General features: G+C 38.8%; 1 long non-coding RNA gene across 1 annotated transcript; it reads right to left on the bottom strand.

The window, feature by feature from the left end:
• Positions 1-3,374: 3,374 nt before the first annotated feature.
• On the bottom strand, positions 3,375-9,469 carry LOC144988812 (uncharacterized). The gene is made up of 2 exons (XR_013652848.1): positions 8,946-9,469; positions 3,375-8,856 (listed from the first exon to the last, which is right to left on the bottom strand). It is a non-coding gene; the product is annotated as an uncharacterized LOC144988812 (long non-coding RNA).
• Between the last annotated feature and the right edge of the window lie 5,266 nt (positions 9,470-14,735).

Here is a 14,735-nt window from a genome sequence, read left to right as displayed (position 1 = left end):
AGGAGTGCAGCTGAGCAGCAGGAGGCTTTCCTTGACAGATTATGGATATGACCCAGCACAACATTTTTGTGAGCTATTTTCAACCGTGTTTTGCCTCAATAATTCCTCAAATTTGTGTGGTGAAGGCCGTTCAGAAGAATGTACTCTCCCTGTACCTCTCTGTTCTCCTCCCTCTTCATCATCAGCTGATCGTCTCTCTTTCTCTCATCTTCATCTGAACCTCTCTCCTCATTTTTCTTTGTTGGGACTGACTTGTCATGTATGTCTGCACTTGTTTTCCCAAAATAAGTGCAGAAGGTCAGCAGAAGTTCAAACCAGAATGAGCATCTAGGTTTTTTTTTACTTTAATAGTTGAATTATTCCTACCTGAAGTCACCACTGCTCTCTTTTATATCAGATGCATCACCAACCTCATGTCTGTCTCCTTCCCCTCTTGTCTGTGTTCTTCTCCACTAAATCATATGGCCAAGCAAAAATTATTCTATGTTTTAAAGGAATAAAATATCTTGCTAATGCATGTTTTTTTTTTTATAAAGAATACTATTTCATAATGACTGACTCGGTATTAACTGGCTTTGCCCTGAACGTCCACCATAAGGCCAATGTTTCTTTCCTCCATCTGTCCTGATTCTTTCTCCCTTTTCTCATCTTTCTCTCCTTCCTCACAGCTGTGTTATATTATCTTTATGATAGGAAGAATTTCAAAGAATACAGATACTAAACTTTAAGTACAAATAGGTTTTTTTAATTGTAAATTATGTTTTTGTTGGACATCAGTTAGTGGTGGGATAGAATAGAATAGATTTCTTTATTGTTGTCAGAAATCTCCAAATATTCAACTTAAATCCAAAATGTTGTTCAGCCAAAGTGATATTTAAAGCAACAGGGTGTAAACTAAATAGTCATTCAAAAAACAATAATTTTCCAAACTTATAATATAAAAAGAAACAAAAACACCTATTAACAAGAGCGTTATCCAGCACATTCTCGCGGACACGTGCTGGATTGCGCTCTCTGTTTATTAAATGCAAAACATTTAATAAACTGTTAACAAAGTTAATTGATAAATCTGTTAAGCTTGTAAGCAGTTTAGTAATATTGACTATGAAGACAATGTTCTGACTTTAGTGGTTTTTTGTGGTAAAAGGATTGTACACTTTAGATGAGTTACTGCAAAACACTTAATAAACTGTTAAAGTTAATTAATACATTTGTTAAGCTTATAAGCACTTTATGAATATGGATTTTGAAGACAAGTCTGTTTTTAGATGCTAATAATAAATCTTATTAACACTTTCAGGTATTTGCAAGACATATAAAATGCAATTAAATATATTACTAGCATCTTTCACATTAATAAAGCCTATTAATTTGTTAAGTTAATTAATAAAATCAATTAAGCTTATTAACAATTAGGCTTGCGTGAGACATAATGCTAATAAATGTCTTAAGCTACGTTCAGGGGCAGGGCTTAACGCTCGATTCCAATTTTTTGAAAAAAATTCGATTTTTTTTTTTGCAAGGTTGTTCACATTTCCAATTAATAATACATTTTGGGTATCACTGCGATAGCTTAGTGGAGAAAGTGGGAGTGTGAGCTGTGGGAGGGGGAGGAGCTGGCAGCACAGTCTCTCTCTAAAAGGGCGGTTCCTCACTTATCTACATCACAATGCAGGAGCCCGCTCGTTTTCATCGATTGGGAGCGGCTGGTGCTCAGAACGCAGGTTGTTGGAGGAATACCCAGAAATGCGTGGACGAATCAAGATACCACCATGGTTTTTTTTATGATGAATCAACATTGTTAGACATTGAAAAGCTCAAAAGTGGATTTTGTATAAAATAGACCCTTTAACCAAACAAAGCAAAGCTCCATCTCTGCTGTTTGATGATCAAACTCCTTTCCTCCGTCTCCATGTTCTCTTCTGTTATCTTCTTCTATTGTGTGTTCAGCATCAAGACAGAGGCTTAGAGTGGAAACTGCAGAGAAGGACGATCTGAAAAACACCACAATAGAACAACTCCATGAATGAAATGAAAGATGAATCAACAGAGGAACTGAGATTAAAGGTGAGAATGAGAGCAGACAGAACAACAGACACAGACCAGAGCTTCACACAGTCAGAGGAAAGTTTCACTGACCTCCTCTCACTGAGACTCTGCTCTTCTTCCACATTTTCTACAGAGATAAAGAGACGAGTATTTTGATTTCTTGTTTCTGAATTTTTAGCTGAAATATTATTCAAAATGAAATAATACAAACAAGAAAACATAAACAAGTCAATTTTCATAACATTTCTTGTTATTTCAAAAGTTTTCTTTTTTAAGTTAAACGATTCTTTTCCTCTTAGCTTTTTTTTTATATTGAGTCTTTAATGGTCCAAAAATCTGCAACTAACCTAAAGTTTGTGAGTCTTTGAACGTTTGTTCATGTAAGACCATGAAGAGACTTGGATTATTGTGTTACAGTTTAGAACATTTGATGATGTCACTCTATTTTAGAAATGTGGTTATCACTAAAACAAACTTGAAACATATACATATTTTATAAAAGACGGTTTATCTTTAGAGATTAAAGAAAACACTTGACACTACATTTAATGCAGGTTAATTATATGAAATAACTATAAACACTATTAATGATCACATTAATCATTTAAAACATCTAATAAAGGCTGATTTCATTTTTTTAAATATTTGCCATAAATTTATGTTAGAAAAAAATATGAGAAGTTTATAAAAGCCATATGCTGTATTTATATAACATGTATTTGAAGAGAAAAAATGTTGGCAATCATGAATGTTGATCTCTTATAATTTTATGACTTTAATAAATGTCATAAAACAGATATTTTCAGTTACTGAAGGTATATAATATATTAGTATAATAAATACATTTAAATGTCTCATTAAAATCAAAGCAGAGATGCTTTATTTTATTGCACAACTACCTGATTTAGTTTTCCAAATAAAAAGTGGATTTCCTTTTTTTTCCCCAGAAACATAAATGTATCTTATTGTTTGATTTTTAGTTTTATTAATCCTAAATAAGATATTTAATCATTTTTCACGTCTTTTGATAATATCATACTTTACTGAATGTCCTCATTTTTGGAGACGTCTTAAATAATTCTTTGTAATTCTTTATTTATAATAAATAAAGTAACATTTGATCTAATTTAGACGTGAAAATAAAAACAAAAAAGGTGAAAATACTTTTATTTTTTAAATAATTTAATGTCTGAAGCTAAAACAGAAGAACTCACCTGTGGAAGCAGACGACTAAAATGATGCAACACAGAAGAACTCCTGCTCCAATCGAGAATTTCAGAGAAGAATAATCCCAATAACCTGAATAATGGACGTCTGAAATTCAATTCAATTCAATTCAATTCAATTTTATTTGTATAGCCCAAAATCACAACAACAGTCGTCTCGATGGGCTTCGAAGTAAAACATGAAATCAAAAGGATCACGAATACAAAGAGTTCAATAGAAAAATACTAAAATGAACTAACAAACTGACTAAGCTATACTGGCATCCCTGCCCTTAGACCCCCCTTCGCGGTAAGGAAAAACTCCCAAAAAAACCGGATTCCGGAAAAAACGAAGAAACCTCAGGGGTGCCCACATGAAGGAGGGATCCTCCCCCAGGACGGACAGGCGATTTACCAGAAATCTTAGAGAAGAATTAACTTATCTAAATCTACAACTACATATATAAAAGTCCAGCAGACGAGCTTCATCCAGCCGTGGTTATCGGGACAGTCAAAGGCGCGAGTCGAGCCGGAGACAGGAACCACAGCCAGGTGTAGGAGCAGGAGCAGAGACGAGGTACTCGGTCAGGTACAGAGCAGAGACGAGCCAGAGATGAGCCAGAGGCAGGATCCACAGCCAGGTGTAGGAGCAGGAGCAAAGGCGAGGTAAACGGTCAGGAACTGGAGCACGGATGAGCCAACTGGAGTCTGGAAGCACTCCCACTCCCCAGGAGGGGAGAGGAAAAGAGGGACAATACATGAATCGCACTGCACCAAACAGAGGCATGGAGAACTAAATGATAAATTATGATCAAGAATAGAGGAGAGGAAGGGTAGAAGTAAAAAAGGAAAGAGGACAGAACCCCAGTGTACCATAGTTACCCCAGCTTCAACTTCTAGCAGCCTTTTAAAAGAAATAGTTATTATTAAGTTTAATTTAAACAAACTAACATTAAGTTAAATAATCTCTGAATACTAACTAGTCTGACAATAAGCCTGTCCAAAGAGGAATGTTTTCAGTCTAGCTTTGAATGTAGAAACTGAGTCGGCCTCTCTTATATGAGCTGGGAGTTTATTCCATAAGACAGGGGCTTGGTGGCTAAACGCTCTACCTCCAACCGTACTTTTACCAATTCTAGGAACCACAAGCAGTCCTGCATTTTGCGAGCGAAGTGTTCTGATTGGTTGGTAAGGGACTATGAGGTCCTTAATATAGGACGGGGCCATTCCATGTAAGGCCTTATAGGTTAACAGGAGGATCTTGAACTTAATTCTAGAATCAACTGGGAGCCAATGGAGCGAAACTAACACAGGAGTGATGTGATCTCTTCTGCTGGTTCCAGCTAACAATCTAGCAGCTGCGTTCTGAACAAGCTGGAGACTTCTTAAGGAACTCTTAGGACACGCTGCTAACAAGGAGTTACAGTAATCCAGCCTCGACGTAACAAATGCATGGATGAGTTTTTCAGCATCACTCTTAGAAAGTATATTTCTGATCTTAGCAATATTCCGCAGGTGAAAAAAGGCAGTTCTACACGCCTGAGATATATGAGCCTTAAATGATAAATCCTGGTCAAGTAAAACCCCAAGGTTTCTAACTGTGGAATTGGGGGCTATACTTATACCATCCAGGGAGACTATCTGAGCAGACAGAGCATCTCTGAGGTTTTTAGGACCAAGTATAATGACCTCAGTTTTTTCTGGGTTCAAGAGGAGGTAATTAATTGTCATCCAGGTCTTGATGTCACTGATGCAGGCGTTCAGTTTCTCTATCTGGTCATTCCGGTCAGGCTTCATGGATAAATACAACTGCGTATCGTCGGCATAACAATGAAAATTAATGCTGTGTTTCCTGATTATGTTTCCTAGGGGTAACATATAAAGCGTAAACAGGATCGGTCCCAAGACTGAGCCCTGTGGGACTCCATAGTTGACTCGAGTGCACTGAGAGGAATGGCCATTTACATTAACGAACTGATACCTATCAGACAGATAGGATTTAAACCACTGGAGAGCAGATCCTCTGATCCCTATGTCCTGCTCTAATCTATGGAGTAAAATACCGTGGTCGATAGTGTCAAAGGCAGCACTGAGGTCCAACAGGACCAGAATAGAAAGTAGTCCCTTTTCTGAGGCCAATAACAAGTCATTAGAGACTCTAACTAGTGCAGTTTCCGTACTGTGGTGAGGTCTAAACCCCGACTGAAAGTCTTCAAAGTGGCTGTTGTCCTGTAGGTGGCAGTAAAGCTGCTTAACTACAACTCTTTCTAGGATTTTAGAAATAAAGGGCAGGTTTGATATCGGTCTATAGTTGGCCAAGATGCTAGGATCCAAACTGGGCTTTTTCAGAAGAGGTTTAACAACTGCATATTTAAAAGACTGTGGCACGTAACCCGTTTCCAGAGAGGCATTTATCATTGTTAATATGGGATCATTAATTAGGGGAAAAGTTTCTTTAAAAAGTCTAGTGGGAATTGGGTCTAACAGACACGTTGAGGATTTGGAGGACGTAATAATTGATGTTATTTCCGCTTGATCCACAGCAGTGAAGCAGTCTAATGTTACAGAGGTTTCTATGGATGCCTCCATTTCTACCGCTTCAGCCTGTTCTGGGCTGATAGTAGGAATAACTTGATTTAACTTATGTCTAATATTTGAGATTTTACTATCGAAAAATGTAAGAAAATCATCAGAGCTGAGAGAAACAGGAACATGTGGTTCTACTGAGCTCTGACTGCGAGTTAATTTAGCTATAGTGCTAAAAAGAAATCTTGGATTGTTTCCATTCTCTGATATTAAGGTTGAATAGTACTGGCTTCTAGCTCTACGCAGAGCTTTTTTATAATTTAATAGGCTATGTTTCCAGATATTCAGAGACTGCTCTGAACCGGAGCGGCGCCATTCTCTTTCCAACTTACGGGTTTCTCGTTTAAGAGAACGAGTTTCAGCGTTAAACCACGGTGCTACTCGGTTTTGTCTGACGAACTTAGGTTTCAAGGGGGCAACAACATCGAGTGTACTCCTGAGGGCTTGTAAGGCATCATTAACAAAGTGGTCATTTATACTAGGACTGATACTATGGGAGCTGGTCTCAGAGTATTTTCTCAGAATATCACTAAGTACTGGCTGAACTGTGTGTTTAAACTCAGACACAGAACGGTCAGTTAAGATTCTTCTAAGCTGTTTCTTATTCACTGGGGCAGAAGGATGTTCCAGTGTAAGCTGGAAGGTAATCAGAAAGTGATCAGAAATGATGGGGTTAAGAGGAAGGACACTCAGCTGGCTGATCTCTATCCCATGGGTTAGAACAAGGTCCAGGGTGTGCTTATGACAGTGAGTGGGTTCATTCACACTTTGGGTGAAACCAACATCATCTAATAAAGCTGCAAAAGCCTTTCCTAGGCAGTCACTGGGGTCATCAACATGAATATTAAAATCCCCTAATATTATAATTTGATCAGAATCTAAGACAATAGTCGATAGGAAGTCGGAAAACTCAGTTTAAAATTCTGAATATGGGCCGGGGGGGCGATAAATAATTATGAGTAAAACAGGTTTTCGAGTTTTCCTGTTTGGGTGACTTAAAGACAATATGATGCTTTCAAATGAATTATAAGCATTTTTAACTTTAGGGCTGAGAAGTAAGCTAGACTGTGATATTACTGCCAAACCACCTCCTTTCCCTGAAATCCTGGATTTCTGATAGTTAGCATAAGTGGGGGGGGTTGCTTCATTCAATCTAACATAGTCATCCTGATGGAGCCAAGTTTCTGTTAAGGCTAAAAGACTAAGATTGTTATCAGTAATTAACTCGTTGACTAAGAGGGACTTGGAGGAAATGGATCGAATGTTTAATAAACCGCATTTAATGACATCATAATTCTGCTTGTGAGAACTGCTGTCTGTCACTTTAAGGTTTCTATGACACGCTCCTTTCATTTGTCTTTCAGCACATAAGCTAAAGCTAGGACCTGCTTGACTTTCCCTGCATGGGTTTTGCACCGGCACTAACCCTAAGGGAGGCTCAGAGGAGCGTTTTACACTGCTGCTCTGCGCCCGGGTCTCGTCTCTGGATTGTCAGGTTAACAGACTAAGGCTAGCAGAAATGTTTCTAGAAAGAAGAGCGGCACCGTCCCGAGTGGGATGGACGCCGTCTCTCCGCATGAGACCGGGCTTCCCCCAAAACGCGCTCCAGTTATCCACAAAACCAACGCCGTTTTCTGGGCACCATCTAGAAAGCCAGCGGTTAAATGATGAAAAGCGGCTGTACATTTCATCATTGACTAAGTTCGGCAGGGGACCAGAGAAAATTACAGTGTCGGACATCGTCTTAGCCAGTTTACACACCGAAGTTACGTTTAACTTAACCACCTCTGACTGTCTCCGTCGGGCATCATTACCGCCTGCGTGAATCACGACTCGACGGAACCTGGACTTACTCTGAGCTAACATCCTAAGGTTCCCCTCGATGTCACCAACTCTGGCCCCCGGATAACACCTGACAGTAGCCGCTGGGAGCTCCACGTTTCTAACTTCAGAAGAGCCTATAACCAGAGTTGAGTGTTCAGCGGGTGTGTCGCTGAGGGGGGAGAACCTATTACTAACGTGGAGTCTCGGGTGCTCTAAGTTTTTGCGTTTAGCACTATGTTTCCTCCCAACCGGTACAAACCCCTGACTGTCTCCCGGCTGTTGGGAGGGCGCTGGGGTGCTAGCTAAGTTAGCCCTGGTAGCGCGGCCCGCGCTACGAGTAACGACCTGGCTAGCCGGCTTAGCTTCCACTGTGCGGAGCCGCGCTTCTAACTGCTCCAGCCTGGCCTCCAAGTCTAACACAAGACTACACTTAACACACCTACCCCTATCTTCACTAAAGGAGGCAGGATCATCACTAAACAGATGGCACATGGGGCAGGAGAGAGGAGGAGAGGCGGAAGGAGTGGTGGTGGCCATACTATGTTCTAAGCTAAGGCTAGCGGTGTTTAAGTAAAGAGAAGTGGTTTATTTAGCAAAATGAGAAAAGTGAACAGCAAGCGGTTTAACAGTGGTGAATTCGCTAATAAAAGGTACTAGATGTGAATATTAACCCAGATAACCCTTAGAGTAAGCAATAGTAGTAAGGCTAATGCCAAACAAGAGGACAGCAGTCACACAGCTAGCACTGGGAATAGCTCACCCGGAAATGACGTCACATGTCAATGAATTTAAATAAAAAAGTCATGTCGATGGTTTAAAGTTGCCTTCAGGTAAATTCCTCTACTTCAACTTTTTTCTGTCTTAACATACATACCTTTAACTTCTTCAGACACAGTCAGATTCCATGTAATTTCTTTAAATCCTTTGCTGTCAGTTAGAGTACAACTATAAAGTCTTTCATCTTCATCTTGAACGTTCAGTATCATTAACTTTGTAGGAAGGTCTATCTCTAATTTGATCTTAGAAGAAGAGAAATTTGAAACAGTGGCATTGAGAATGATGGAATGATGAAATGCTAAATTGTCTTTGGTCCATCTGATTTCTGCTGGGTTTTCCAGTGACACGTTACAAGTTAAAGTCACTGAATCTCCTCTGGAAACCTTCATGCTTCTGTGTTCAGGTAACGGTGCAGCTGAGGGTTGAAACATATAACAAGTTATAAACGTTGCAGCATCAACATCAATGAAATCCTGCATCATTTCCAGAAAGTGTTTTTAGTACCTGCAAAGACACGCTGAGCCTGAAACATCTGGCTGTGTTCCTCCAGAACATGATGACCATCAGAGAGCAGAAGACAAACTGGAACAGCAAGCTGTGGTCTCTGATACATGTTTGGAGGAGGGACTGAGAAAAAGGAAGTGGTTAGATGCTGCTTTGCTAGGTGTTGAAGTACATTTTGAAACTTTGATGTAAAAGTTTAAAGCCATGTTCATTATTTTCAGTACAGGTTTTGGTTTTCTGTGTCTTCATAGAAAGCTCTTGGAAGATGCAGAAGTTCTGGTGTTGCAGCTACAACAGTTTAAACAACTTTTATCAAAGTAAGTCACAGATCTAACAGGGTTCCTGACAAACTAATGCTAACAAACATGAGAACTGTTGTAGATTAAAATAATGTACATTAACACAGATTGTTGCTTTAAAATGATCATTTCTATTTAAGTGGTTTTGTCTCTTTTGAGACCTAAGTTTCTCAAACGATGCAGCAGCTCAATGTCAGCTAAAGAGAAACCAGCAGCATTCTGTGGAGCAAACATGTGGCGTCGTATACAGAAAGTTTGTGGTTGTGATGCATTTGTGTTGGTTAATTGTAGTAAAAGAAATGTAGTTGTTACAGCAGTTGTTGTTACAGAGAGAACATAAAACCTCAATCTGCATGACATGGGATAAGATCTGATTCATGTTATTTAAATAGTTTCACCACTTATAGGCCCAGTTCTGTTTTTTAAAGTATTGTTTCTCAGATGCCGAAAAGCCACCGCTCTTCATGTGACCTTTTTTTTTTAGCCCACTTGGACCTTCTCTGCTGTCTGTGAATAATGTGGAATCAGTTTTTCCTTATTTAATTCTTTATTTTCTTTACGTGTCTGTGAATTCTTGAGGGCAGTCAACAGCTAATGACCACTTGTTAGTGTTTTGACTATTTCTTAAAACGATTAAAAATAAAAATAAATCAAACTAAAATGTGGTGGATTTACCATTAATGCTTGCTACTTGTTTGTTTGTAAACATACAGTGGTGGTCAAATGTTTTCATATATTTCATATTTAATATACAGTTGATTGTCTTGGAAGAAATTCAAGGAATCTGGAAAACTTGATTTTAGATCGGTGAATTGGATTGTTCAGGATAATACCCTTTAGAACAAATATGTGTAAAAGTTTATATACTGAATGTTTGTGATTGTGACATATTTGTGACAGTTAATCATAATAAAATATAACTGGTTCAGTCAGTTTTAGTTCTGTTTCCTTCACAGTAGTTATGAAGCCGAACACAGAACTAGAAAAAAGGTATTTGCTTCCAGGATCTTCTTGCTCAAAGGTGTCAGACACACCTTGCCATGAGGACAGGCAAAGGAATGATGAAGGCATATAAAGCGTTCCCAGAGGTCTTTTATTTATTATTATGCCATTTGTAGCCAAAATTTAAAAGTAAAAAACTGTCATTTTCTGGGACTTAGTTTCCGCAGAGCAGCAGGAGTTCAATAGAAATTCCCCTCCAAGTTGTAGATGGGATTGTTCCAATCATCCCTTTGTTTGCTCTCTCTCCCTCTATCTTACAGCCCTTACAACCTCAACCTTACATTAGCGGTGCAACAAAAATGGTGAACAGTGTTGAAGCTATCCAGCCGTATAGTGTTGATCGAGATTCCAGCCCAGGCGAGGAAAACCAGGACCTACCTGGCTGTGTCTGTCTTCAAGTGGATGCATCAGAATGAAGTGGAGCAGGGAGCTTGTGGCCCACTGATTGTATCTCCTAACACTGCTACAGGCTTTTTAAAACAAGTTTTTTTTCCCCATCTGGTCATTGATTCACAATAATGTGAATAAAGAAATATTCAGAAATGCTTTTTAATCTTAATTTACCTTAAATCTCAATCATGAGAAACTTGCTACAAGAACAAGTTAAAAGCACAAGTTTCAATGGAGTGGGTCTTTAATACTAAAGTACCTCTTTAAACTTATGAGTGCTCAGCACCACTAGTGGTTATCTGAGAGAGGCAGCTAAGGCCTGGCAAAAACCACAGCTAAATACAGTCGGGCTTAGTACAGATAGGCTGCAAGTGTGTTGGGAATCTTCACCGGTAATTCTGCACACCTGTGGGAGAAAAAAAGAAGACAATCAGAAGACAGCACTAAAATATGACCAGGAGATGGAGACAGAGGGACCATGACACCCTCAACTTTGCACTATTTTTCTTTCCAGTTCAATAACACAGTTTGTGCTCATACAAGCAGATCTGTGAAAGCTTTGACGTCAGATATTGTTCTGATTGTATCTGTTTTGTTACTTATTCTATGATTTATTTGCATTTAGAGTTTTATGCAGACTGTGGAAAATTGTGACCCTTGCTGGAAAAAAGAATAAAAAAGGAAGTATAGAGTAATGGTTTTCTGCACCCACCAGAGGAAAGCCAACACTTTAACCTTTGTTCAAACTAAAACCCCAACATCACTCAAGATCAAATGAAATTCCATTCCGAGATAGATCTCAGACACACAATTCAGACATTTTGTCACTGAAAAACAACATTTTGTCAATTGTGAAACTGAGAAAACTGAGGCTGACTTATTTCTTGAAACTGTGGTCGTCCAGGTCTACAAGTCCTCCCACTCACTAATGTCTGCCTGCACTCACTCACTCACTCACTCACTCACTCACTCACTCACTCACTCACTCACTCACTCACTCACTCACTCACTCACTCACTCACTCACTCACTCACTCACTCACTCACTCACTCACTCACTCACTCACTCACTCACTCACTCACTCACTCACTCACTCACTCACTCACTCACTCACTCTCTCTCTCTCTATGTATAGCAACTAAGAAAAAAACAAATACCTGAAACAAAACATGGAGAATAGAGATGGTACTTAAGTGAAACATAACAGGAGCATTGAGAGGAAACAGTCAAGAGCCACTGAAACTACAGATCTGTAATAACTAGGTAAAAAGGTTAAAAAGAAAAACTCAAACTCTAATGCTTAAGTGTGTAAGACTGTACGCAATTGCTCAGCTTAAAGTGAACCAGAGTTTGTTTTCCCCGGTAATCAAGAACAAATTTTCAGTCTGAATACACTCTAGCAAACCCTGGTCCGGGACCAGGAACCGCTCTCTGACCCATCTTTGAAGTGGTCTCGGTTTGTTTCTAATGGGACTGAACTCCGGTTCACTCTGAGTTTCCTCAACAATGAGACACTTAGTGAAATGTGGTCGGATGAATGCAGGCTCATTAAAACACCTGTCAAACTCAAGGCCCGGGGGCCAAATGGGACCCGCCATATCACTTTATGTGGCCCACGAGAGCATATTTCAATGTTTGCAAGTCTTATGTGTGTATGCAGACGAAATGTTACTCGTAGCACAGTTTTATATTTTTATTTTATTTTGAAAATTTGATCCTTCATCAATGTAGTTCTGTGGGTTTTAATAAGCAAACAAAATGTAACAGGATTTATAGAGTAACAAGTAAACATATGTTTTCTATGCAACTGTAATGGTCATTTTAAAAAGTTATAATAAATAAATAATGAGTTATTTAACATTAAGGAGTACTTACATTTATTTTTTATTACATGTAGTTACATGCATAATTATTTATTTATCCTTTATTTAACCAGGAAAGTCCCATTGAGATTAATAACCAATTTTCCAAGGGAGTCCTGGCCAAGAGGCAGCACATTTCAATACAAAAAATACATAAAAGCAAACATAATCAAAAATACATATATCATAAAAAAATATTGCACATTATTGTTTAAGATTCTGATGCTTTTAGCTTTTTCTTAAATACATTTAAAGATACTAGTTAAGTTATTTTCCAGTCTTTCTGCAGCATATTCCAAGCAAAAGGAGCACAGTGGACGAAGGCTTTTCCCCTAGTTCTGTGCGGGCAAATGGAACAGAAGGCAACAACTGCTCTTTAGATCTTAAGGAGTAAGATTCCACACTTCTCCTTGTGATTAAAGAACAAATGTAGGGAGGCAGTGATCCAAGTTACATAAGCATATGTTACATTTGGCCCTTTGAGGACAACCACTATGCTGATGTGGCCCACGGTAAAAAATGTGTTTGACACCCCTGCATTAAAACAACTTTTAACGTGATACACATAAATCATAAACACTTATCAGCGTACCTTCCAAGTCATCCGTTAACTGAGGAGGAGGGTCCAAAAGCAGGGATGCCCAGTTTAGCTTAGTCTGTTTAGTTTAGTTTAGCCATTATCTACTGAATTGTGTGACTTCATGTTCTTTATGGTTTTATGTTCATTATACAATTACCAGTATGAAGCCCATTGAGACGAATGTTGTTGTAATATTGGGCTACATGAATAAAATTAAATTGAATCTTTAGCCACCAGGAGCGATGAGGGTTCAGTGTCTGCCCCAAGGACACTTCAACACAGACAGGCAAAGCGGGAACATGAACAAGAAGTTGGCAGCTCTACCTCTGCAACATGGGCAGAGTATATAAGTACATGTGAAGTAACTGGATTTTGCTAGATAGGACTGTAGATAAAGGTTTGTACCCTTTCAGTTTCTTGCACACAGAAATGAATGAATAATGACCCAGAGACAATACTTAGCTTTGTGGAAGTTTTACTTCGTACAAACAGCAGACATTTTGTACGAAGGGTTACAGACAGATGAACAGGCTGCTGCATTCAAAAGTCTGAACAAAGAAAACAGGGAATGGGCTTGGCATATAAACCCTGTATTTGCATATTCAGAAGATCATCCGATGGACCCTGGTGTGAAAATCACACCCACAGGTTGTTGCAGGCTAGATGCTCGAAGGTCACGGAGCTTCAAGTGTCAGATCTCTCTGAGGTTATCACAGACATTTTCCAGAGCACAGGCACCAGCACACACAAAGATAAAAAGGGAGTATGCTGGAGGAATGTTACGAGACAATAGTCTTGGTTGTGCTTTCTTCAAATATAATATAATTTTGAGATGATAATACATAATGAATCAAGTTTAAACCATTAGTGTAATTAAAAGTAAAAGTTAGTGTAATAAAACTAAAAGGGAGTTTCTAACTATTCTGTTTCTAATTATTCCTAACACTACAGTACAAAACAATGGAAGTAAAGTGTAGGAAAAAAGAAGTATAGTATTGAAAAATATTTTGAACATATATTAAGAATGTTTTTTCTTCCCAATTGATTACAATTGGGGACAGTTTCTATATAACTTTAGTTATGTAGGGGGTATTTAAAGAGGAAGACTCTATGAAGCGCGCAAGCTATTTAAAAAAAAACGAATATTAGGAATAATACAGTATTTTAATTGAATACATGCGACTGTATTTTCATAATACAGTCCTGTTCTTTTCAAGGGACAAAGATCAGCAAGACATTTAGCCCACTTCCTTTTCTCTGCACCTCCTTCTCTCTAATTCTAGCAGCAACAGTTTCCTGTCTTTGCTTTTCTTTTATAGTCCAATGGTCGTCATGTTCAGCCTGAACCTAGCTGCCCTGCTAGTCGCTCTTTTCTCAGACTTTCGGGTCCATGCTGGTAAAGACACGTTGTTGGTTTACGCTTTCATCCAGATCAAAGCCTGTTTCTTACTTATTACTTATGACCTGTTTTAACTCTCAGCTCCATCACCACCTGTACACAGAAGGGAGGTTCGCAGAGGAGACGCAGTCACCTTGACTTGTAACGTGTCCATGGAAGAGGCAGCAGACATCAGATGGACCAAAATAAATTCCTTTTTTCTTTATTCCATCGTCCTCAATGCCACTGTTTCAAATTTCTCTTCTCCCAGACTGAGAA

The sequence above is a fragment of the Oryzias latipes genome, chromosome 21 (assembly GCF_053564925.1).
Source record: "Oryzias latipes strain Hd-rR chromosome 21, Olatipes_Hd-rR_3.1".
Lineage (NCBI taxonomy): Eukaryota > Metazoa > Chordata > Actinopteri > Beloniformes > Adrianichthyidae > Oryzias > Oryzias latipes.
Note: the sequence above shows the minus strand (reverse complement) of the source record. Positions and strands in the feature narration are given on the sequence as shown.